The sequence below is a fragment of the Sarcophilus harrisii genome, chromosome 3 (assembly GCF_902635505.1).
Source record: "Sarcophilus harrisii chromosome 3, mSarHar1.11, whole genome shotgun sequence".
Classification (NCBI taxonomy): Eukaryota; Metazoa; Chordata; class Mammalia; order Dasyuromorphia; family Dasyuridae; genus Sarcophilus; species Sarcophilus harrisii.
The window spans coordinates 439,035,766-439,061,817 of NC_045428.1; the positions used below are offsets into that span (position 1 = coordinate 439,035,766).

General features: G+C 34.6%; 1 protein-coding gene across 2 annotated transcripts in view; it reads right to left on the reverse strand.

Annotated features, from left to right (window-relative positions):
* Window positions 1-26,052, reverse strand: part of WASF3 (WASP family member 3) — a 179,110-nt gene that overhangs the window by 85,506 nt on the left and 67,552 nt on the right. For both annotated transcript variants that reach the window (XM_012545203.3, XM_031960763.1), the window contains exon 2: window positions 7,979-8,077. The gene's annotated coding sequence lies outside the window, so the exon portion shown is untranslated. The remainder of the gene's footprint in view (window positions 1-7,978; window positions 8,078-26,052) is intronic.

Genomic DNA, 26,052 nt, shown 5'->3' on the forward strand with positions numbered 1-26,052 from the left:
AAGGAACCTCAAGTTCCTCAATAAAGGAAGAGGAAAAAAGCAGAAGTGGGTGATTTGAGAGGTAAAAGAAGAAGGCAACTTAACTTATGCTAACTGTTAGATGTTTCCTTTATACTCCTTGGCAATTCAGCAATACATGATTAAATCAGAAAACGCTTACCTGACAAACTGTTAGAATATTGATTACTCTCCTTTTTCACTTTAATTGGATCAGAGGGGGAGAGAACAAGCCTGACTTACAACAATGCTGAAATCATATTATGTGATGAACATAAAAAGTCCATAAGGTGTTTACCACAAGTTTATTACTATTTACAATCTACACTAAACATTTGTTAAATTGATGCCCTTGTAAATCATGACTTTTCTTTAAAAACTTCTTATTTATAACTCAATAAAGATGATGATGTACAACAAATTTTCAAACACATCTTTAAACTCCTCTAAAGCTGAATTATTTTTCAACATAAAAATCAGCAATAAACACTTCAGAATCTAAAACTGTCAGCCTGTTTTAATAGATGAATTCTGCAGAGATATGCCTCACTGACTAATATTGATTTCATTTAGCAAGGGTTTATTGGATTTTAAGATGCTCAGAGTATATGTCTGGGTCACACAGAATGGTATGGCTCCCATGTTCTGACTTATGAAAATATGATGTTTAAATCATCAAGTTATAAGGCTTGTATTTCTCACTATCAACTTATGATTTGATTAAAAATCTGAAGGAAAAAAATAACTTTATTTTTTCCTCTCATTCAATTTTATTTTGTTTTTAGTTCTAAATTCTCTCCCTCTTCCATTTATTCCATTAAAAGCAAGATAATAACTTTAAATTGGCAAATTAAGCTCCAAAATCAATCAAAGAATTTTATAACTAGAAAACACTTAAAAGATTATCTCTGCCAGCATCTTAATTTTACATATGAGGTAAACAAGACCCAGAATGGTAATTTGCCCAGTGACATGCTTAGTGAAAAAGGAGAGCTAGAGCTCTGAGGCTATGCTTTCTATATAGATACCCTTATTTATGCATTATTTAAAGAGCCCTAATATATGACTATTTATTTTGAACATTTTAAACTAGATCTTAGGTTTCATAAGGAACTCTCCAATGAAGAAATATACACTACCAATTTAAGTCTTTTATTCATTTATTTGGTTGTTTTTTTGCTGAGGCATTTGGGGTTGAGGAACTTGCCCAGGGTCACAAAGCCAGGAAGTGTTAAGTGTCTGAGGCCACATTTGAACTCAGGTCCTACTGACTTCAGGACTGGTGCTCTATCCACTACACCAACTAGCTGTCCTTACCAATTTAATTCTTTACATGCCCTGATACTTAAGAGTTAGAGAAAGATTTTTTCATCCCTGAAATATTAATTATTTACCAAGGTCAAACATAGGATCTGAACTTTAATCTTCTTGGCTCTGAAACCAACTTTAATCACTACGCCATACTGTTTCTCATAAAGTATGAATAATGCATAAAAATGCCACTCCGGCATATTACATTTGTAATCTTAACCTACCTATAACTATTTTGTTTGATATCATTAATAAACAATAATCGGATATTTAATAAATGAATGGTTTTGGGGGCATATTACAATTCAGAACAACGTGTGGGGGAGGGAATTGAAAAGGTGCAAGTTCTTTTTAAAAACTGCCTAAAGATGTTTGAACTTAAATCTTCTTTTCTTCTTTATATATTGCTATATATATATATATATATATATTGCAAACAAAGGCATTAACAATCATTCTGCAATCTACCTTTTCCCCCAAAAAACTACTAGTAAAATCAGTAAAAATTACATCAGGTACCATGTTAATTTATGCACTAAATATACAAACACAAAATGAGATAGGCTTATCCTTAATGAGCTCACATTTGAATAAGTTATATATATGCAGAATACAAGTCAATTACTGGTGTTAATACACTTAGATAGGTGAATCTAGGTTATTTCATTCGGTGGTTGTTTTATGCTCCCAGGTCACCTCAACCCAAGACTATATAACTCAGTGGCTTATACAGTTTGTTCCAGTATGATCTGGGGTAGAGAGGCACTTGCAGCTTCAATGCATTTCCTCCTCATCTCTGACTCTTAGAAACACCTATCAGTTGGTGTTCTTGAATGTCTTTTTACTATTTTTATCATTACTTTAACATAAGTAACAATCATAAATATTACATGATAGGGACAGGGAATAGGACTATGCAAGAAACTCAACTCCTGACAAATTTTTTTTTGAGGAAAAATGCAGTTATGTAGCAGAATGAAGAGAAAAAAATACATGGAAACAAGCAGGTCTGAATTCAAATCCTTCCTCAGATACCGATATCTTTGTGACACTGAACAAATCACTTAACTTCTCTTAATCTCAGTTTCCTTATCTGTAAAAAGGAGGTTTTACCATAAGGATTTAAGCACTGATTTCCTAGGGTTGTGAAAGTAAAATTTATATACACATACACACATAGATATAGATGTGTATATATACATATATACACATACACACATTTAGAAGTGTATATATGTACATACATACGTACACATAGATGTATATATTAATATAATGAACTGTCTTTAAGGAAACCAGAGTTTCTAAGAGTCTGAGATAAGAAGCATGAGGACTGATCGGACAAAGATACAGAAGTGAATGATGGAGAACTCTGTAAGGAGCAAGTAAATCAGAAACTAAATCTGAGAAAGTAAAAAATGGAGGAAAGACCGGAAAGATAAGAGATAAGATTTCAAAGAGAACTAAATGTGAAATGAAGAAGTTTATATTTGATTCCCAAGACAATAGGCAGAGAGCAGTTTGATTATTTGGCAGAGGGAAGGTGGGAAGAGGCTACAGGAACAGATGTGCACTCTAGAAAAATCCCCTTGGCAGCTGTGCTGAAGATGGATTGGGGCGCTGAGAGGCTTTTGGCAATAGGACCAGTGAGAAGGCTGCTGCAGAAGAAGGATGATGAAGGCTTGAACTGGAGTGATGGCTGTGTGAGTGACGGGGAGGGGCCACAGACTCTGTGAGACTGAAATTATAAGATCTGGCCCCCGGATGGATATGTGGGTTGGAAGTGGGGGGGGGGGGGGTTTGAGGAGGACGCCAAGGTTGAAACTTGAGTAACCAGAACTATGATGCCCTCCTCAGCAAAAAAGAAATTTAGAAGGGTATGGGGGTGGGAGCAGAGCAGGAATGGAAAATAATTAATCATGGTTTGGACAACTACAGGACATCCAGTTTGAAATGTCTGATAAGTAGCTGGTGATGGGGGACTAGAGTTTAAGAGAGGAACTAGGACTGTATAGAAAGATAAGTGAATCATTTACATAAAGACAATTAATTCCTTGGGAGTTGTCAAGATATTAGGAGACATACAGTTTTCCAGAGCTAAGGCCCTGTAAGCAAGCTGTGCCCTAAGTGTGGAATAACAGCAATCCTGTGCACTCACCCGCTGGGTGATCTCAGCTACAGAAACATCTCAGAATTATTTCTGGTCAGGAAGCCCCGCTATGAATCAAACTTATTACATCGTTGCTGTTATTCCTCCCTGTCAAAGTCACAGCTCACTATGCAGCCACTGGCATAAGTCCTGAGATCTCCGCACATTAAAGCAGGCTCCCCACGAGGGGCAGGATGCCAGCACGTCTGTCCTTGCCTCCAAGGTGTTTCCCTCATTTTGAGACTCTCCTGTCTCTAGTTTGCTCTATTCAGATCTGGCTCCCCACAGGTTAGGGGCCAGTCCCATCTAACTGAGGCAGTCACTGACAGACAGAATAAAGTCCAGGCAAAGTTTGAGTCCTTAAAATACAGTAGGTTTGTCATCAGTGATGACCCTTAGAAGGATCAGTAAAAGAGGGAGAAGTAGAAAGAGAAGAGAGAGGGGGGACAACAGTGCCAAAATACAGCAGCAGTTAAGAATGATGAAGAATAAAATGCCATCAGATTTAACAGTTAAAAGATGATATAATAATAATAGCTATTTAATATACATGCAATATAGCTATATAATAATAATAGCTATACAATTATACATGGCTATATAATAATGGCTCATAATTACAACTTACTATGTGCCATGAATATTATCTCATTTAATGCCCACAAATCTAGAAGGTAGGGTTATGCTCCTCATTTATGGTTAAAAAACCTAGGCAAAGAGGATGAATTGCCCAGATTTACAAAGCTAGTTAGTAATCTAAGGTCAGATATGAACTCAATTCTTTCTGAGTCTAGGGTCCAGCAATCAATCCACTGCATCACCAATAACTTTGGGAGATCAGTTGCTCTCCAATGATGAGGTAAGAATTCATATTTCAAAGGGTGAATGGAGAAGAAGCAGATGTGCAGAAATCCCATCTTGGTAGCTAAAGGAAGAAGAACTATAGGATGACTATTTTCCAGCAATGTGGTCTCCAGTGGGGGTTTGTAAGGATGGAGGGTGGGAAATTTGCACATGCTTTGGGCAGCATCAGTGGACGAACACTCAAAGACAATATTCAGAGAGATAGTGTAATCAACAATGTCAAGGGTGGCAGAGAAGTCCAAAGAGATAAGGAGTGAGAAAGTCCTTAGATTTGGTGGTCAGGAGATCTTTGGCAACTTTTCAGAAAGGAGTTTTAGTTGAGTGATGAAGTCAGAAATCAGACTGCAAGAAATATATGAGGGGACGTAGAGAGTTCAAGTTGAGATGGCTATTTAAAGGAATTCGGACAAGAAGGGGAGGTACAATAGAGAGTAAGGGTTAATTTTTTTTGAAGACGGCAAACTTGGATGAGTTCATAAGCAGCAAGGAAAGATCGGAAAAATCAAAGATTAGAAATACCAGGGGATGACAGTAAGACAATCTGCTGGTGACTATGGGGAGGAAATAGGATTTTTGTACTTGTAGAAGAGCTGGTGTTGGAAAAAAATCCAATATCAGAGAAAGGAGCAAAAAGAGGAAGTAGTAGGGAAGGATGTCAAGAAGTTGTGGGAAGAGGATGAGAAAAGAAGAGAGACAACCTTGAGATGGGCAGTCTCAAATTTTCCAACAAAATACAAGGTGAGGGCTTAAAAGAGAAGAGAGACAAGAGATAGGATGGTTGTGGGAGGCTTGAAAAGGGAAGAAAAGAGATTGGAATAACCATTATGGGAAGAGAGATAAAAAAAACCCCTAAAAATACTAAATTTATTAAGGGTTTTAGCTGGAAATGTTTCAAAAGCAGAAATTTTTTCCTAAATCTGCTTGTCTTGTTCATCTTTTCTTTGTTCTTCCACTCCTCTTCTAGCCACAGCAGTGGCAAAGGAGAAAAGAAGTTGTAGGTAAAGGAAAGCCATAAAACATGCCTTTTCCTTTAAAATATCAGACATATTTGTGGACTAAATGGATGCGAGCCCATCTATCCATCTATTCTTTGTCTTGCTTTTGTTTTGCTTTTTTTTCTTTTAAAAAAACACAAACTGAGTGCCTGGCATATAGTAAATAATTAATAAATGCTTGTTAAATAAATAGTGGTCAAAAGCCAGCTAACTGTACTTCTTCCCAACACACTGCTACAGCTTTCTCTCAAAGTACTACTTTTAGTTATACAAGCTCTTTGGCACATGACAAGTTAATGAGGATAATAAGCTATTCCATCCTAATGATGAATTTTCTACAAAATTATGGGCTGTAGACTGCAAAAATTTTTGGAAGTTCTTATCAGCTGCCCTTAATGTAGTTCTAATTATTAAAAAAAAAAGTTATTCCTCACATTCATATAAAATCCACTTTCTTGCAACTTTAAATCATGACTATTAGAACTTATATATGTTTAGTACATTAGATCAGGTCTGCCTAACGAGAGCAAGTTGGTAGGAAAGATGAGAGAAAGATCCAGGAATAGTAGCTTTCAGAATAGAGGTAATAAAAACTTTGACATTAAAGTCATCAGAAAACAGATGGCACAATCTATATTAATATATGTAAAAATAAACAGTCATTTTCTATTTCATATAACGGTAACCACTTTTTTCCCTGCCATAACTGTATGTAGTCATTGGAAACCTCTAATGCAATTCACTGCAATAGAAGACATTCCTTTAAAAATCTTATTACTTTAACTCTCATAAAAGGAAGAATCATCTACCATTACCACATTCTAGGTATTCTTCTTTAGTCAAAAAAAAATCTTATTATACAAAACTGTTCTGACCTCAACTGATGTATTAATAAGTACCTATGAATGAGGCAATAGAGTAGAGGTTATACTATAGGAACAGGAAGGGGAAAAGAAGAAAGAAGGAATGAAAGGAGATGGGAATAAAAAGATTAGTTTGAGATACCCAGTGAGAAAAAGCTCTCATTTTTCTCAAAACGATCATAATTACAAGCATGTATAAAGACATCCTTCTATGGAAACACTAAATCTTCTCTTCTTAAATTAAACCAATGAGAAAACAGTATTTCATTTATAAAATTTTACTTAATAAATAACTTTCCAAGAATTATTTGACATGCATCTATTAAAGGATGGATCTATTATATTAAATATATTTATTATTATATATATTAAATATATTATATATATATTATTATATTAAAGGATCTATTAAAGGTGGAGGGGAGTAACACACAATGTTTGTAAATCACAAGTACTGAGTTGTAAAGATAGGATGGGGCCAGCAAGTTTTAAATGCCAAATAGAAAAGTTTGCATTGGTTCCTGAAGGCAGTAGGGAGACACTAGAGACACTAGAATTTATAAAGTATAAAAAAAGAAACATAGTCTGATTTGTACTAAAGGAGAATCAGTTTGGTAGCTATGTGAAGGATAAATTGGAAGGAAAAGATTTGGGACAGTTAGGAGGCTGACAATAGTCAAGGTAAAAAGTGATGAGGGCATGCACTGAGGGTAGTGGTTAAATAAGTGCATAAAAGAATTATAGACATGAAATATATTATAAAACAGTGGTATTAATCTCAGATGGAAATAGATCTCTAGGTTCACTCACTGACTTAGAAAAATAACAAATAAACATTAGCCATGTGTGTAATACTTTTATTTATTTTGTCAAACATTTATCAATCATGATTTAATCTGGTTCTGAAGGCCAGAAGTTTGACACTTCTGAAGAGGAAAATACTATAAGACTGACAATCAACTTGCTATGTGTGGTAAAGGACAGCATGGAGCCAAAAATGACCTTCATGTTGGGAATATGCATTAATGATAATGAAATTATTTTTGTTATATATGCCCATCTTACATTTGCCCAGGGCCCAAATGTTTTCATATAGCATTCACATAAATTACCTCATTTGACTTTTACAACAATCCTAAAGTAGGCAAGAAAAATGTCATACCATTTTATACATGAGATATACAAATACATTCTCCAAGGTCACATGGCTAAAACTCCAGGGCTCTGACTCCCAATTCAATGTTTTATGTACTATAACCTTCTACATCTCTGTATCAAGAAATACTTGTAGATCTTCGGGCTAACATGAATAATTTAAATCCAAAAGTAATCTAAATTCTCATTTCAGTTACTCATTTTCAGTTCAAGTGATCATCTTTAAATTTTCAAAGTAAAAGTAGCAGAATTGGCCACATAGTGTTTCATAGAGATGTGGATGAAAAATTTTAAAACAGTCAAAATTTAAACTAATGAAAATTAAAAAGAGAAGGAGACAAAACACTCCTGTGTAGGATGGGAAAAAGAAAGAAGATATAAGCTTAGGACTTGAGAATTAGATAATTTATCTCCTGAATATGAAGGGCTAATAACATTTGGAACTCAAAAAAGGATTTGGATAAAATGAATGTTAAGATAAATGCTTATCACTTAAATTCTTAATTTGGTGATTAAGATCTGTGCTGTAAGATATCAACCTTTCTGACAGTGTGGGGTTTTGCTGAGATACCAAAAATTAAACTTACAAACTATAAAGTCAACAGGAATGAAAGAAGTTTTTTTAAAAAGTCAAAGAATCTTACCATATAAGCAAACTGTATGTGGGCTGCAGAAATGTTCTTCAGCTAGCATCAACACGGCCCTGTTTCAGATCTTAGCAGTGAGAGCAATTACTGCAAAAACTAAAAAAGAAAATGACAAAATTAAAAATTCATAAAGAAAAACCCAATTAAAACATTTTAAGAAACCAAGGTTTAGATTATAAAATCTGAACAATTCAAATCCCTAAACTAGTTCCCTTTAGTGTTAATGAGTGCTTGAGGTATGCAGAAGGTTATTAGAGATCTGGAAAATATAATACTCACTCACAATCCCAGAAGAGCTATAATACTATCTTTAAAAGCCTATAGTGAATGTGAAGAGGATAAATAGTCAAAAGAAAAGAAATGAGGTAAATTATAGACAAACAGCTGAAAAATTCAAAATATTGACCCAACATATACTTTCTGTTAAGCATTCATTTATGAATTCCACATACTGAACAGCGTGTATGTGAATAAAAAGGCAATGAAATACATGTGTTTTGGTCACCATCTCTGGGCAGAAGATGTAAAGCCATGTGGACTCATTTCTGACACATTTATACAGTGCTAATTCTAGAGGACAGGTCAATGATACAAGAGTGAGACCTGCAATAATCTATGCAGCTATCTGAAACTGTGCCCAAAATGTCTCTAAAATGCACTTATCCCTTTGACTCTACAATATCACGTCTAACAGGTCTATACTTCCAAAGAGAGGAAAGAAAAGGGGAAAGAATGTCCATGTGTAAAAATGTTTACAGTACTTCTTTCAGTTGTAGCAAAGAACTAGAGACTATAGTAGGTGTCCATTAATTCTGAGTGTGGCTAAATGAATGATAGTATATTGATGTAAAGAAACAATGAAAAAGCCAGTTTCAGAGAAATCTGGGAAGACTCACATGAAGTGATGCACAGGGAAGCGATTGGAAGCAGAACAACAATATAGACAATAACCAACAACATTGTAAAGGTAAACAAATGTAAAATACTTAAGTATATCACTCCCAAAAATTAGGAAATAACAGAGACAAAATGAGCTAGATATGCTAGGTCCGGAAGGCAGGCTCACACAGGACCACTGCTGACCCATTCTTCCTCACCAAAAGTTCTAGAGATCTCTCTGATGGCATCCTTGATTGCCCTTCCCCCTCTTCGGCTCTATCCTTTATTGCCATTGCTCTTTATTGTCCCTTCCAACCCAAGTGTCTCATTTTAAAACTTAGGTCTGACCTTGTGTGAATTAAAACACATCCATAATAAAAGCTTACTGCTTTTAGCATCATTGTCTGATGTGACTTTTTGTGAAAGTCCTTAAGTCCCAAAGCAGCTTTAAAAGACTGGGATGGAGACTTAAAACAATCCCTTAATCTTTCAGGTCTCAGTTTGCTCATATGTAAAATGAGGGGACTGAATAAGAAGTTCAACCACATACACAGTAATAGAATTGAATTGAATCTATTAAACTATGATATTGAGTAGTGGATCTGAGAAAGCAAAAGAAAGAAATGTTAGGTCAGCTTTTACTTTTCAAAAAATGCTTTTCAATAGGAAAAAATCATCTAGTATTAACATCTACAAATTAAGCACCTAAAATTTTAAGCAGAGTTAGAGGTCAGTGGAAATTTTTGAAAGGTTTTGCTTCCTACAGGGAAATTTAGCAAGAGAAAAATAAAGCATCAGCTTAAACCTCTATAGAGAGCTTTTTTTAATAAAAAAAAAAATTGAATCGACTTTAAAAATTCCTTTTAAATTCTAAGAAAACCAACAGCAGTTATATACACACACTTTTTAGTAAAAAGTGTATATAGATAGATAGATAGATATAATATGTATGTACATTTATAAAATATAACACATGAGGATATATGCGTGTATGCATGTATTTTTTTGTGTGTATATATATATCTATATATATATAGATAGATAGATATATGAAGAGAAGGAGAGAGAGGGAGAGACAGACAGAAAGAGACAGAGACAGAAACAGAGAGAATCAGAGAAAGAAACAGAGAGACAGAGAGACAAAGAGACACAGACACACACAAACATACAGAGAGAGAGAGAGAGAGAGAGAGAGATTTGTACATAGCTACATGTATATAGCATATCTCTATCTATCTATTATCTACTTATTTTGGAGGAGTAGGCCAGGGACTGATTTCACTGGTGTAAGGAGCTCCCACTGAAGGCTTTCTCAAATGGACAGAAAATTAGCTTAAAAGTCAGGAAAACCATGATTCTAATCCTGTCTCTGCCACATGCATACTGATTGTATGACTCCAGGCAAGTCACAAACACTGTTCTAGTCAAATCTCAGTCCATAAGCAGCAGAGAAGGTACCAATCTGCATTGGTAAAGAAAGTTCTTCACTGCGGGAGCTCATTACACCAGTGATGTTACCCGATCAGTCCCCAAAGTACAGACAATAGATGGGTGGAAACATGGACAGGGAAACAGATATATGATATGTTCGTTGGAAGACATATTTTTGAGAAAAATTTGTATATTTAAATTGTAGCAAATTAAAACCTCTCCTAAAAACACTGTATACAGTTATATTCATTATATATGATTGAGAATAATTTTACTAAATTGAATGGAGATAGAAAGGAATATACTTTCTTCTCAGCAGTTCATGGAACCTATTCAAAAATTGACCATATATTAGGACATAAAGACCTCAAAATTAAATGCAAGAAAGCAGAAATACTAAATGCTTTCTTTTCAGATCAGATGAAAAAACCATTCAACAAAAAATTAGGGGGAAATAGACCAAAAGTAATTGGAAATAAACAATCTCATCTTAAAGAATGATTGGGTGAAGCAGCAAATTAAGATACAATTAATAATTTCCTGATAATGACAAAGAGACATCATAAAAATTTGTGGGATGCCCAAAGCGGTAATAAGGTAATTTTATGTCCTTAGACTTTTTGAATAAAACAGAGAAAGAAAAATTAATGAATTGGGCTTGCAACTAAAAAAACTAAAAAAGACCAAATTAAAAAACCCCCAATCAAATAAAATTGGAAATTTAAAATTAAAAGGAGAAATTAAAAATATTAAAGAAAAACATTGAACTAATTAATAAAAACAAGGTTGGTTCTATGAAAAGCCAAAAAATAGATAAGCCTTTGGAAATCTGATTAGTAAAGGAGGAGGAAAAATGAAATTAGGCCTTAAAAATGAAAGGGAAACTTCCACCAATGAAGAGAAAATTGAGAAATAATAAGAGTTATTTTGCTCAACTTTTCCTAAATTTGATAACCTATGAAATGGATGACCCTCCAAAAATATAGACTTCCCAGACTAACAGAGGAGGAAGTAAATTGTTGAATAATTTCAGAAAAAAGAAATAGAACAGGCAATTAAAAACTCCGAAAAAACCCAGGACCAGATGGAACAGAATTTTACCAAACATTTAAAAGAACAATTGGCCCCTGCTATATAAATTTTTGATAAAATAGGGAATGAAGGAGTCCTAAAATTCTTCAGACACAGACATGGTACTGAACAAAAGGTAGGTGAAAAACAGAAAAGAAAAATTATAGACCAACTCCTAATGAATATTATTAAAATCAAAAAGATTTCCAGAAAATCATCTCAAGATAAACACTAGATCAAGTAGGATTTTACCAGGGAATGAGGGCTGGTTCAATATTAGAAAACTATCAATATAATTGGCCATGTTAAAACCAAATTAACAAAAACCATATGATCATCTCAATAGATGCAGAAAAGCATTTGATAAAAATCCAACATCCATTTAAAACCTTGAGAGATAGGAATAAATGGACTTTCCAAAAATCAGCAGCATCTATTTAAACCAATGAGAAGATCATATGTAAGGAGACAAACTGCAACCATTCCCAATAAGATCTGGAGGCAAGGTTCCCACTACCCATTACTATTTAATATTTATTAGAAACGCTAGCTTGAAAAGAGCAGAAAAGAGATTAAAGGAATAAGAAAGGCAATGGGAAACCAAATTACCTTTTGCCGATGACATTATGGTATATAGAGAACTGAGATTCTCAAAAATTAGAAATAATCCACAACTTTAAAAGTTGCTGGTTATAAAATAAACCCCTGAGCCAACAAATTCTTATATATCACAAAAAATCCAAGTCAGAGTTACAAAGAAAATTCCATTTAAAGAATACGATAATATAAAATATTTAGGAATCTATCTGCCAAGGGAAATTAGAAACTTTATGAGCAAAAAAGACCACTTTCACAAAATTAAGTCTGATCAACCAACTGGAAAATATTAAATGCTCTTGGATAGGCGAGCAAATATAATAAAGATGACAAATTACCTAAACTAATCTATTTATTTAGGCCCATACCAATCAGACTCCCAAAAACTATTTTAATGACCTAGAAAAAAATAACAACAAAGTTCATATGGAAAACAAAAGGCAAAATTCAAGGGAATTAATAAAAAAAAATCAAATGAAGGTTTAGCTTACCAGATCTAAATTATATTATAGGCAGCAGTTCCAAAACATTTGGTATTGGCTAAGGAATAGATTGTTGAATGGAATAGAGTAGGTTCGGGATAAAAAGTCAACAAATATAGCAACCTAGTCTTTAAAACCCAAAGATCCCACTTTGGGAAAGAACTTACTGTTTGATAAAAGTGCTGGGAAAAATTGGAAACAATATGGCAGAAACTAGGCATTGATCCACACTTAAAACCCGACAACGAAAAGGTCAAAATGGGTTCATGACCTGGATAAAAGAATGAAATTATTAATAAATTAGAGGAACAAGGATAGTTTACCTCTCAGACCTGTGGAAGGGAAGGCTTTAGACCAAAGCAGAACTAGAATCATTACTGATCACAAAATAGAAAATTTCATTATACCAAACTGAAAAGTTTTTGTACAAACCAATGCAACAAGATTAGAAGGAAGCAAAAACAAAATATTTTTACAGTCAAAGGTTCTGATAAAGGCCTCGTTTCCAAAATACATAGAAAAACTTAATTTATAAAAAATCGCCATTCTCCAATTGAAAATGGTCAAAGGAATGAACAGACAATTCCAAGAAGAAATTGAAACTATTTCAGTCATATAAAAAGATGCTCCGTATTATTAATCAGAGAAATGCAAATTAAAAACTCTAAGATACCACTACACACCGTCAGATTGGCAAGATGACAGGAAAAATAATAGATTGTTGAGGGCGGGAAACTGGGACATTGATGCATTGTTGGTGGATTGGAAAAAATCCAACCATTTTGGAAAGGTTTCTATCCAAAAGTTATCAAACTGTGCATACCCGATCCACATTTTACTGGGATTATATCCCAAAGAGATTATAAAAAGGGAAAGGGACCTGTATGTGCAGAATGTTTGTGGCAGCCCTTTTGAGTGGCTAAAAACTGAAAGGATGTCCACGTTGGAGAAGGCTGAATAAATTGTGGTATATGAATATTATGGAATATTACTGTTTGTAAGAAATGACCAACAAGAGATTTCGAAAGGCCGGAGACTTCAAAACTGATGCTGAGGAAATGAGCAGGACCAGGACACTTATATATTCCCAACAATACTTATGAGACCAGTTCGTGGACCGGCCATCCTCAGCCGAGATCAACCAAATATTTCAATGGAGCAGTAATGAACTGAACAGCTGCCCGAAAAAGAACTCTGGGAGATGATAAAACCATTACATTGAATTCCCAATCCCTATATTTATGCACACCTGCATTTTGATTTCCTTCACAAGTAATTGTACAATATTTCAGAGTCATCTTTTGTACAGCAAAAAAGTTTTGGTCAGTTACTTATTGGTATCTAATTTATATTTTAATATATTTAAATCAATTATCCTGCCATCTAGGGAGGGGTGGGGGTAAGAGGTGAAAAATTGGAACAAGAGGTTTGGCAATTGTTAATGCTGTAAAGTTACCCATGTATATATCCTGTAAATAAAAGGCTATTAAATAAAAAAAATTTAAAAAATTTTAAAAAAGAGAATAATTTTACTATTTTCAATGATTATTCTTATTTAAAATTTAATCTTTAGCTTCATGACAGGATGATACCTATGATCCAAGAACCTATTCCTCAATTATAACATTCTTATGGTAAAATGTGATCATTTTTGCATGCTATTCTTTAAAAAATTTAAAGGTAATTACCTATATAAAAGTAGGCTTCTCTCTACATTTCATTATTTTAATTTCAAGTGCTGAAAGAAAGTTCTTAGTCAGGTACTGCAAAGATATTTTTAGCCAGATAACCTCTAAGGTTTGCTTCCAATTCTAAGTTTCTATGATTTCCTGAAGGTTTATAGAAAAAAAGTATTTTCAATCAACATGACTGGGCAGTAAAGCAAGACACTATCATACTTGGAGTGAGCTATCTAGAAGTCTGCTGTTGGCTAGAAATGTTTCTGCTCCTTTTATGTAGGAATTCTTTTTATAGAAATTATGTTCACATTGATTCTTTCATTAGTTTTAGATTGTGTAACCACTCATGACATAGCAGCTCTTGTTAAAATGAATAAGTAACTACAGCAACATTAGCCGGACTCAATAGACAGGTCGATCACAATGTAAGGATTTCTGAGTGAATGGGGAAGTAAGCTCTTGTTGTGGTGTTTGTTCAATCATATCTGACTCTTCTTGACCCCATTCAAGGTTTTCTTGAGCAAAGATAAAACAGTGGTTTGTTATTTCCTTCTCCAGTTCATTTTACAGATTAAGAAACTGAGGTAAACAGGATTAAGTGATTTGCCCAGGTCATACATCTACTAAGTATATGAGACCACATTTGAACTAAAGTTTGCCTGACTCTACCCACTTAACCACCAAAATGGATATTTCAGAGGTTTGTCTTTGAGAACCCAGGATCACTCACCTCCATGGCACAATAAAGCACTAAAGCAGGGTACTTTTATTCTGAAACATGTCATAATAAAGTTAGACTGAAGGCAGTTAATTTCTCACTTTGGTATTTATATTTCTTAGTAACTAGGAAAGTGCCAGACACATAGCAGATAATAAATATTTTTTGATTGATTGATAAACTAAACTGTACTAAATTCCTATAGATTAAGTAACTACAAATTCTTATCTCCCTTATAAAGACAACCGGAATGGTTGAATCCATGACATGTGAACATAAGTTGAAGGAACTGGTACCAAGTTAATCAATTTGGACAGAAAACTCAAGGGACCATGTGGTACTTGATTTTCAAGTATTTGATGAACTGTCATTGGAAGATGATTTAGATTTTTTTTCACTAAAGAATCTGGAGTAATGAATAGAATTTGTAAAGAAGCAAATTTGAGTTAGATGTCATATGTACATAAACCTATAGGGTGAACAAAGCATTTTCCTTATAACTACTTTTGAAAAATGGATGCTGTAAATATTATCCCCATACTACAAATAAGTAGTGAAAGGCACAGAAGATAAGTAACTTGAAAATTATCAAATGTTTTATTTTCAGAACCAGGTCTGAAACCCCAGTTTGCTGGCTTCAAATTCCAGTATCTTTCCTACTAAACTTTAAAATACAGAGGCCTCAACCTTTCTTTCCATGGATTTCCCTTTCTTTAAAGTAGTTCTATGTCACAAAAATATTTTTAAATACAAATGCTAAATGCTAAATACAGATGCAGACTCTAACCTTATTATAAAACTGAATATGAATTTCAGCACTGGCACAAATGTGTTTAGTTATCATTGCCAAGATGTCATCTATTAATAGTTTTATGTCCTTAATCTTTAGATTCAAATTCTAAGGAGTTTAATATATTAATGTGTATTAGCCTATGACGTTAGACAAGAAAACAAAAATTTTATAACCTTGAATCTTCCACTCATCCAAATTGCTATAGTAAGGAGACTATCAGTTAGAACAAATTCATATATGTTTAAAATGTTTCATATTACATTGAATAAAAAAGTAATAATTATCAATAACATTACACAAACAAGGTTACCAAACAATTATAGGAAAAACATGGTTGATAATGAGTACTGTGATTAGTTTTATTAGTAACAAGACATCACTGCTGAGGAGACCTGTGGTAATATAAATAAGTTTCTGATACTCCATGCACTCTTCAGTGCAATTTTTTTTAATCAAGTCTGCCTTAGGAGAACTGGGTTCAAAATACTGCTTCAGATACATACTAGCTGTATAAAGAAGGATAATGTACTTAACATCTAAGAAATTCAATTTCCTACATATCAAGTAAGAATGTATATAAAAGTACTTTTCAAGGCTTGAAGCATTATAGACATACTGATATTATGGATAAAAGAAACAGCATGGTATAGTCATGTGAGAGAGAGGGAGGAAAGAGAAAAGAGGAAGAGAGGGAGAACAAGAGGGAGAGCGAGAGCGAGAGACAGAGAAAGAGAGAGAGAGAGAGAGAGAGAGAGAGAGAGAGAGAGAGAGAGAGAGCACACCACATTGGTCTCAAAGCCAAAAGGAGCTAGGTTCAAGTCTCACTTCTGACATACTAGCTGTATGACAATTCTGAGCAAATCACTTTACCTGCCATGGATAACTTTTCTGAAGACTTTCTTCCTCCTCCATTGCTTCACATTATTTTATTAAATGATTCTACTTTCAATCTTCCATCATTCTCTTCCATAAAATTTGACAACTAAGTTGATATTCTCAATGATGTCTTGGCTGCCACACTTCTTCATATATCAAGGAGATAAAAATGCTTTTTGGACAAATTCATATGAAGGGCTCTTTTGGCCTCCTCCCCATTTCACACCAATTAAACTTCTATAGTCAGAATCAGTGGATTTTCCTTATTGCAGACGCCTTTTTAAGCATCACAGCCTTATCTGAATTGATCAGATTGGAGTTCTTATAATGGTATAAGCATGTGATCTCCTATTTATCCATTTTTCTATTTTGGTCTTGGATTTTATCTTTGCTCTAATGACTCAAAAGTCTGACCATGTAAACAACTGATTCTGATAAGATTTCTACCTCAGTTGTTTCACACAGAGTAAGGATGTCAATATTGCTATGACCTAGTTCCTCTCACAGTATGCTGTCTCACTGGACAAGGATTTCATGTCTAGAGTACCAACATTAAAAATATACATATAGATATATTTATAGGTAAATATTATATCCTGACATACTTCTCCCTTTTATATCACTCCATAAATATGGATGCAAAAGTGAGCTAGATGGAACTAAGGTCTATTTTTAATAATTTTCTTTGCTCTGTGGACTGCCGTAGCTTAAAACTCCATCAATTTGTAACCATTCTACTAAATAGTGATAGGCCTCTCCATATTTAGAGCTAATCCTCTAGCATATTAAATATGAAAAAGTTTATATCAAAACTTATTACTTCTGGCAGTTTTCTGCATGAAAATAGGCTTAATTTTGCTCCAAAATTCCACCATCACATAATTTATTCTATATAATGTATTTATTCCAATAATTTTTCAATATTTCTATCCCATATCCCCAGTTTAACACTGGATTATGTCAACATATTTGAAACACAGAACTATATTATGGACCAATTAATTTTAGAAATATTGATAAGGTCCAATGTCTATTTCAAAGAAAAGAGGAAAAATAAATGAAAAAAATTATGAAAAAGATCAATTAATTATTAGTGAATTCAGGAATAACAAACTAAGACCAAAAGTCTTATCAGATCACCACTGCACATCTGGATAGGAGATTTCATAAGAAACTCAGAAATCCTATTCTGGGTCTTATACCGTTACTCAAAATCTGTAGGCGACAAAATCCACTTAAAGATCAGATTGGAAAACCCTGGGCTAGCTTAGCAGTTCAAAAGAACAGCACTACTAAATTAAATCCTTTACCTCAACAAATTCTCCTGCCTTCCAGTAAAAAAGAGAAATAATCACATCATGAAAACATAACAGTCTACAACCTGGGAAATCATCATAAGATGGGGTTGACCAAGAAGGCTGTCTTCATAAAAAAGAAATGATTGCTTAGTAAAATATGCCCACTATAAAAGAGAGTACCGGAGAGCTTTAGTACACAAGAGCCCAGCTGTACTCATCAGGAGGGGCTTGCCTTAAAGTGCCACTCTAGACACACAATCACTCCCTAGACTTTAAAGTTGGGGTTAATTTGTATTCTGCAAAAGATTTCTGCACTTATGCAGCATATCATTTTTGTCCCATTTTGCATTGGTGATAGCTAAGTCTATGTTCCAGTGAAGCATACTTTTTTCTAGCCAAAACCAAGACAGAGTTATTGACTTTACCAACTTCTTTGTGGCATATTTCTTTCCATAATAATAAGCATTTCCAAAATATAAATTTATCAAAGCATCATTAAAAGCTCTCATCCAATATTACAGTATTTTCTTCCATTTAGTCCCCTTGCTTTCAAAGAAATTCATCCATCTAGGGCATTTTGTTATTTCTGTTCACTCATTTCAGCTATGTCTGACCCTTAGAGCCCTTATCTGTGGTTTTCTCGGCAGAGACAGGTTTGCCATTTCCTTTTCCAGGTCATTTTACAGATGAGAAAACTGAGACAGTATTAAATGATTTTCCCAGGATCACATGTCTAGTAAGGTCAAAAATGCACCCAGAAAAAGACTCTTCTTGACTCCAGTTCCAACACCCCATTTGCTGCACCATCATGCAGCCCCAATTCACAGTGTACAGTTTCTTAACATAAACATAACATAAAATTCACAAATACTGTCATATCAAAGACTTTCAAAGAAAGAACATAATATTATATAAACAATTTTGACACATCCTCTGTGAAGAATTCTACCATACAACTTCCAGCCTCTGCTTGCTACTGCTTGCTTATCTCACAGAAATTTTTAAACTTCTCTTTCATGAAGCTCCTCTTTTTACTGTATTAAATCCTATCTTTTCTTCCTACAGTCTCTACTCAAGCATTCCTCAGGTGTTCACCTCAAGCTCCTGTCTCTGCTGGTGATCTGAGCTGTCTTTTCCTTCTCTATACTAATGGGTCAAACTCAAGTACTAATGGGATCCACTAAAACATATATAAAATCTCTGAGGGCCACATGTTGACTTTAAAAAACACATATTAATATTATTTATGTTTTACTGTTTTTTAAATTTTATTTTGTTAAATACTTTCCAATTATTTTTAGGCTTGATATCTAGAAAAACTTTCTTTTGTTTTATTTATTTTTAATAATATTTTATTTTTCAAATACATGCAAAGATAGTTTTCAACATTCACCTTGGCAAAACCTTGTGTTCCAAAGTTTTCTCCCTTTCTCCCTGCTTCAAACTCTCCAACACAGCAAGCAATCCAATCTAAGTTAAACATGTGCAAACATATATCTGTATTCATCATGTTGTGTAAGACAAATGAGAGCAAAAAAGAAAAAAAAATGAGAAATAAAACAAGCAAACAATCAACAACAACAAAAAGATAGAAATACTATGCTTTGGATTCATGTTCAATCTTCATAGTTCTCTCTTTGAAAAAAGATGGTACTTTCCATCGTAAGTCTATTGGAAATACCTTGAATCACTTCATTGTTGGAAAGAGTCTACCACTGATCATCACACAATTTTATTGTTGCTGTGTACAATGTTTTCTACTCATTTCATTCAGAATCAGTTCATATAAGTCTTTTCAGTCTTTCCTTAAATCAGCCTGCTCATCATTTCTTATAGAGCAATAATATTCCATACATTCATATTCCATAACTTATTCAGCCATTCTCCAACTGATGGGCATCCACTCAGTTTCCAGGTCCTTGCAACTACAAAAAAGGGCTGCCACAAACATTTTTGCAAATATGAGTCTTTTCCCCTCTTTTATGATTTCTTTGGAAGGCAGACTCAGTAAAGACACTGCTAGATCAAAGAATATGCAGTTTTATTACAATTATATTTTAATCTAGTTCAGGCAGCACTCAGGACTGTTGCAGACAATACTCCACCTGTTTGACCCTTCTGTTCTACAGTATTGTTTGTACAACTCCTGTGATATTTACTATAGGCTGGTTGAGGTGTAGGATATGCTCAGGGAAGTCTAGTACCTCTGGTGTGAGGGCAGTCTAGCCCTTCTCAGGACCGCTTTCTACCTATGGTGTTCATCTGATCTCACCTGTGGCTCCAAGGAGCTGAAGCATATACAGTAACCACATCCCAGTAAACTGTTTCAGCAGACAGGACAAACAAGGTTAGGAGTAACTGGGGGGTCTCAAACTTGTTGGTGAGGTAGGGGGGCTACCCCAAGCCTATGAAGACTTCCCCTGGTAGAATGGGTAGATGAGAACAATCTGTTCCAATGGCCATAAAAGCAGCCGAACAGACTCTGTGGAACTCTTAGAGCTTTAAGATTAGACATCAAAGACAACCAAGATCATGAACTGCATCTTGAGCATCACCAATCATCTTCCCACTCTCCTGCCTCTAGATAGTAATAACTCTGGAAGAAAAGAGGCTGAAGATTTTGTTCAACTTTGCCTTACTTAAATCCAAAGACATCACCCATACCACTTAACTATTTCTGCCTGTTTCAAAGTCCTATGGCAACAGGTAAGTTACAAAGCACAGGTACAGATACACCAGGAGCTGTAGTCACAAATCTGCCTACAGGAGGCCCAGGCCAGAGGGTGATCTTCTCACTGGAAGCAGCAATGGGATTCGGCAGCCCCCAGACTGTCTAAGCAGTCTTTTAAGGATCACAGTGCTCATGCCTTGGTGTGAGGAAGGGGCTAGAAAAGCTATTCTAAAAACTATCTGCTTACTCAATCCTGGCATGATTACCATGATACCCAGGAGTTCCACCTTGTGGTTGAAGCACAAAAAGATGACAAAAACTTCTGCAAAGATGATTCCACTCACCACCAATACATGGAATATGTGCACACTTACAGACAACACAAGATCCTGTAGCCCTGATAGATGAACAGCTCCTGTTGCAAGAGAATTAAACAGCTTTTCTATCTAAACAGCAACCCTGAGGGAAAACAAAACTGGCAAATAAAAGCAGCTTAGCGAAGTTGGAGCTGGATACACATTTTTCTTGAGGAGCCACAGTGAAGGGGAGTGACAAAAAGTTGGTGTAGGTTTTCCAATCAAAATTAATCTAGTAAACAAGCTTGTGTGTCTACCAAAAGGAATGAACAGCAAGCTTATGATAATGAGATTGTCACGTACCGAAAAATGTCTACGCTCCCACCATGACAAACCTTGAAGAGGTCAAATAAAAATTTTAGGAAGACCTGGAGACTCATCATCAGTGTGCCAAAAGAAAATAACCTTATAATTGTGGGTGATTTTAATGCTAAAGTAGGCTCAGACTACTAGACATGGCAGGGAGTCCTTGGGAAGAATGGAGTTGGAAACAGCAACAGCAATGGCCACCTATTCCTGAAAATGTGTGCATCTCATGATCTTCTCATCACCAACACTGTCTTATCTATCTAAGGTTTACCTAAATGCAATGAAATGACATGGATAAACCTTTGCATCAAATACTGCCATTTAATAGAGTATGTGATTGTAAGGAGAAAACATGGATGAAATGTAACAGTGACAAGGCCAATGTATGGCACAGACTGCTGCGCTGATCATAGACATCCTCTCCAAGCTAAATATTTACATTCAACAAAAGTGGTAGTCCCAAGGCAAAAAGAGTACCAAAAGAAATAATGTCAACAGTTTGCTTCCCTGAGCAGGAACAGTTCACTGCTAACTTGGAGGGAGAGCTGGCAAAAGTGGAGTAGAAACACAGAATCACTTCCATTTGAATTGTCTTAGGAAGATTCCGAAAGTGACCTGGCAAGGTACCAGATTCCCAGGTCCTTTCTCAAACTAAACTGCCAAGCATTCCAACTCTAGTGCAGAGAGCACAACTCCTTTGGGCTGGCCACATTATTCAAAATTCAAATGTACGTTTGCCAAACAGACTATTTTGTGGAAAACTCACACTGGGCAAGTGCTCACGAGGTGGTCAGAAGAAACAATGCAAGGACACTCTAAAGGTCTCTCTTAAGAACCTAATTGATTGTACAACATGAGAGACCCTGGCACAGGACCATCCAGCATGGCGTGCCCTCATCAGAGAGGGTACTGTGCTCTGTGAGCAAAGGAGAATTGAAGAATTTTTAAGGAAACCTGAGATACGCAAATTTAGAGAATGCACCTCAAATGTTCACATGGACTATTTGTGCCTAACTGTGGTAGATAGAGCATTCCAAGCTTGGACTGGTTCAATCAAACCACAGTAAGACACATGTAACTTGACTCTAATAGAGTAATGTCATTTTGGTTGTCTTTGAGCATGAAGGACAACCACCAACTATAGGCTGCTTTGGTTGTTCTACATATTATTTATTACATTGTCATGTGAAAGGGCTTTTAAAATTGTAAAATATTCTGCAATAATAACATCAAAATCTCATTCTATTGTCTCACTTCAAGATACAGTTAATCCTGGAGATTTTGGCAGTAGGATGTAAGAAGTTGGGGCCCAAGAACCGAGTGCTTTTGAAGACAGATCTGGCAACAGACTATCATCTAAAAACACCAGACAAAATAAGTTTTTAGAAGATCATTATCAAAAAAGTTTCATTATAAAGCGGTAAAAATTTTGTACATATGAATCTATTAAATTATATGCATGAAGATACAGAAGAGCTGAGATGTGTCTTTGAAGAGAGATTATATATGTTGCTGATTTATGGATTTTTCCCCAGGGCTGCAGTATTATTCCTTATAAGATTATTTATAATGTAATGATTTTTTTGGAATGCTTTATCAACCTCATTAAAAGCAAAGACTTGACCAAAGTATAATTCAAATGCACAGTATAACAAAGGACAATTTGTTCACTGATAGACCAATTTTTTAAAAAATTTTGATCCTGTAAAAATTTAGATGGTACAAAGATTTTTGTTTTTATATATTTTTTTTATATTCAGGCTTTAATGGCCCTTTCTCTGTTTGTAATTGTGATGACCTTTATCGCCATAATTACACCTCTGCTAGAATCTTGCAATCACATATAATGAATGAATTAAATCATAGGTATGAAATAGATTCACTCTTCACTATATGTGGCAAATTGTCAAGTGATGTCCCTTCCTATTCTATTCCATTTTTCTGATTCTAATTATTGATTTTAAATTATATTACTATTTCACACATATACAGATATTCATGAAAAAAAAACAGAAATTGGATAGTGCATGCAAAATATCAGGTGTGGGGTAGATAATTAATGTTATAGTTATTCAAAGGAAGGAACAATTCTTGAGCATTGAATAACTTCAGGAAATGATTCAGGGAAAAACCAAGACTATTTGAACATTAAGGGAAGATTAGGATAAGAGAGATGGAATAATAATTACTATTAGGTAAAATAGCCTGTCTGCCAGCCACAGTTACTTAATCTTAATCTCAATGCATTAGAATTTCCTTATAAGTATTTTGATCTTTGCATCCTCTCACCGAAGGGATAGCTTTTTAGACTACAGAAATAATCTGCATTTGCTGTACCAATCAATTGCTCTGTCTCCCACTTCTTGCTGCAAAAGAACCCCTTTTCTTTTCGTTTTAACTCTAAATAGTTGTCTATATTTATTTTCTTAAGTATTTTACTGGTAAGTATAATTGCAAGAATCTCAAACACCTTAGAATCTTCCCACTTCTTGCTGCAAAAGAACCCCTTTTCTTTTGGTGTTAACTCTAAATAGTTGTCTATCTATATTTATTTTCTTAAGTATTTTACTGGTAAGGTATAATTGCAAGAATCTCAAAGACCTTAGAATCTTTTTAGAGACAATGACATTTTACAAAAATATAAAAAAAGACAAAATTAGAAAATAAATCATCTCAATAAATTAAATATATTTTATTTCTTTCCTTGTTCTTTTAATTTTACATTTCCAAGCAATCTAGTTTTATTTCTTTTTTGTATTTTCTAACCTCTGTAAGTAATTTTTTTAAAAAAATATGACTTTTCCCATATTTCCCAAAATCATAAAGTTCTCAGAGAAACATTTAAGTTCTCAGAGAAAAATATCTCCTCTCTATATCTGAAGAGCACTGAATCTGAAGTCAGAGGACTTGACCTTGAATACTGAACCTACTACTTAACTACCCATATGACTCTGGACAAGACAAATGTCCTTTCTAAAACTCTTATTAAAAAGAAAAGTAAAATGCAGCAGAACAAATGATTCTGAAGACCCATTCCAATTCTCAGTCCTGCAATGATCCTCTCTTCCACAATCTGAATGTAAGACTGAGTAATCCCAAATTACTATACAGTAATGCAGAAAGCACATGAACCAATCAAGGCTGACAAGAGGACACAAACTACAACATAGCCAAAAAAATTATATTGTCAAAACTAAGCCAGATACTTCATGGATCAAACATCTGGTTTTCCATAAAGGCTTTCAACTTTTTCCAACATGGTAGTAGAATATGAAATATCATAAAGTGAAATAAGCAGGGAAGGATGAAATTAAACTATCAAATAAGTGCCCAAATGGTAGAGATGAAAGAACTTTAGAGGTCAACAAGCTTAAATGTTCATTATGCTGTCCAAATGCACAAAACTCCTACAAAATCTCTACTTGAACTTTTCCAGACACCAACTTCACTACTTTAATGGGCACTTTATTCCATTTAGAGAAAAATTTAATTGCAGAAGATTTCTTTATTTTGTGCTAAAATTACCATAATTTTGCCTTCTAGAACCATATTGAATAAGTCTTTGTCCTTTTCCAAATGCCTAATGAATCTTTCAAATATTTGAAGACAGATAATCATGTCTCCTAGAGACCTTTTCTTTATTAGATTATAAATTATAATTCTTTCAATTATTCCTCAAGACATTATTTATAGACTCTTCACCATCCCAGCTGTTCTCTTCTAGATGTGGTCTGGCCAATAAACAAAATATAGTTCATCTATAAATTCCCTTGATCTGGACATTACTTTCCTAATTAATACAGTTAAATTTCTGCCATCTTCACACAGTTATCTTATTCAATGTAAATATAAGATTTTCCATGTACCCACATGGGATTTATTATTATTAAAATTGGCCTATGTGTTGTTTGTGTGGTTTTTTTAATTTTGAGTCTCATCCAAAATATTGTTAACTTACCAGGTTTATGTCACATTCAATTCTAATAAGCATATGTTTGATGAAATCCTATAAAATGCTGAATACATTATGGTTCTGTGGCCTGTTACTGAAGATCATCAACCAAGTTACCATCAGTTCATTAAGCATCATATTAAATATAGTTCTTTAGCCAATTATTCCATTGCTAGGTAGGTCATCAAATAGAGCACTGAATCTCTAGTCAAATTCTCATCTGAGTTTAAATGTTGCCTCAAATACTTACTAGCTCCATTACTTTAGGCAAGTCACTTAACTGTCAGCCTCAATATCCTCATTTGCAAATGGAGATTACCTCCCAGGATTGTTGTAAGATAAAATGAGATAATAAGAGCTATAGAAATGATATTTATTATTATCAATTATACTAAAACCAACTGCATTTCTTCATTTCTCAACAAAGATATCACTGGATCTAGATGGGTCTGGAAGGGAAAGTGAAGCAGGTGACCTTGCCCAGCCCTCCCTCATTTAAATCCAATTCACTTGCATGTCATGGCATCCTCTCCCTGATGTCATGGTGCTCTTCGACAAACAAAGGACAAATGACAACCTCTGTGAGTAGTAGTAGTAGGAGCTGCCCCACTGGAAACCCAAGGGGAACTGAACAATGGAAAATACAACTCACTCTTTCCTTTCTCCTTTCCTCCCTCCCTTCCTCCTTCCCTCCTTTCTTTTTCCCTCTTTCCTTTTCTCCATTATACAGTTGCAATGATCAAAACCACTTTGTCTTGGTTAAAAAACAAGAGAGTTAGATCAGTGGGTTTTGTCCTTCAGTCACAAAGACCAGGACATTGAGAAGGTGTTATGATGACTTACAATGGAATTGGATTTAAGTGAAGAAGGGCTGTGCAAAGTCATCCGCTTCATTCGCGCCTCCTGAACTCCTGGTTCCAGTGGCAAAATATAGCTTGCAATAACTAGAGATAGACCTG